This window comes from Echinops telfairi, unplaced genomic scaffold, assembly GCF_000313985.2.
Source record: "Echinops telfairi isolate 266 unplaced genomic scaffold, ASM31398v2 ScPeMD7_7400;HRSCAF=8409, whole genome shotgun sequence".
Classification (NCBI taxonomy): domain Eukaryota; kingdom Metazoa; phylum Chordata; class Mammalia; order Afrosoricida; family Tenrecidae; genus Echinops; species Echinops telfairi.
The window spans coordinates 49255655-49257409 of record NW_022111300.1 but is presented as its reverse complement, the minus strand read 5'-3'; positions in this window follow the sequence as shown (position 1 = coordinate 49257409).

The window sequence follows — 1755 nt, the reverse complement described above, 5'->3', positions numbered from 1 at the left end:
AGCCAGTTTCCCACACAACAGTCCACCTCATGTCCCCAGGATGATACTACTGTCCAACCTGGGACTCTAGTAGGAACTATGAGTAAACCCTTCAAGTCCTGCAATCAGCTCTTTATCCTCAGCATGTTATATACTCTTAGGGTGCTAGACATCCTCTTCTACTCAAAGTGAAACCAACCTACTAGACTCTGGAGTTGAACATGTTCAGTTGAAAATGATGGACCAGTAACACTGCGCCCATCAACCTCTTCCTACGAATAGAGAATTGAAGCAGATTCTAAATACATGCAGCCTTTGTCTGCTCAAGGAAGTTTTCCGAAGTGAGCCAACTCCAGCTGGGAACCTGGGAACCTCCTACCTACCATTAAGATGGATCAGCCTCTCCTTCCCCCTGCTTCCATCGCCTTTGAGACCCAAGAAGAAAAGAATTGAATGTTTCTACTTTTTTGCTACCAAAGAATGTGGCTGATTAGAAAAAGGACTCTTTACATGATCGGGCTAGATCATGCTCATTATTTTATCTATTAGAAGAAAATATGTCAACTCTGTTCCTGATTTTTCCTTCCATTGGAAGGACAACCATTAGAATAGAATTCTTGGCCCATCTTTCCTCTTGAGCTTACTCCTCTTCCCCTTGGCCCTTTCCCTGGATTCCCTGAATCAGAGTTGTGGACCAGGTTTTCGATGCAAGTCCTTCATTTAAGAAGTAGAAAACAGAGGAGAGAGGGACAGAGAAGAGGGGAATAACTCATACAAAGATTGTTGTTAGGTTGGCCACTGGTACTGGATACCACAAGCCTTCAGAGTAGCCCTAGAAAGCACATCTCAAAACTCTCCATTTAATTCTGTCTGACCATTGAACGTGGATATGAATAGTCTTGCTCTCAGTGCATTGGGAAGTGGACTTCCTTTCCTTCCTGCCCAACCCAGGGAGGAGCACTATCCCTGAGGGGCTTACCTGGGTGTGTCCTTGATGGAGAGTGCTGCAGTGGGGATTGCATAGTCCTAAGTCATGTCCTTTGGGGAAGCCCCTAGACCAATATGCTAAACTCCTCTATCATAATATACGGGTTCCAACCATGGCCTCCATTCTAATTTGGGAGTCCTGCCAGAAATGATGATGTGTGGATTGATGTGCTGCCAACCATGTTTTGTGACATTTTTCTTTAACCTCCCATATCCTTTTTAAGGCTCTGGAAAAGTGAGCCCTTGGACCCCATTAAGACTTCGGGTTAATCGTCGCCCTTATCCAGATAGTAAGACTATAGTTGTCTTGGCCTTGTCCTATTTAAGGTTTAATCATTTCATCCTTTAAAAAGACAACAACCACCTAGATTTTTAAAATAAAATTTTAAAAGCTATTCAACCACAGGGAAATAAGGGGAGCATTTATCTACTGGCTTTCGTTCCTGTTGGCCAAGGATCAGTGTTAAGTCAGGTGCTTCCTGCACAAGTCTCTAATGTGTATACCTCACACCTGGGACACAGACAAGATGTGGGAAGAGATGATATCAAATTTTAACCACACAGAGAGTTAGCTAGATTAAGAAGTAGAGTGGGCAGCAGGATGGGAAGTGGCATACAAGAATTGTCCAACAAACGGAATCCACCACACAGCATAGGCGTGCGCTTCGGAGAGGGGTGTTCTCCAGTATCGCCTACGGAAACCACATATCCAAAGGAAATGCACCTTTGGCCTATTTCCCTACTCTGAGTAGTCTTGGGGCAGAGCCTGATGGTGAGAGAAGCCAACAT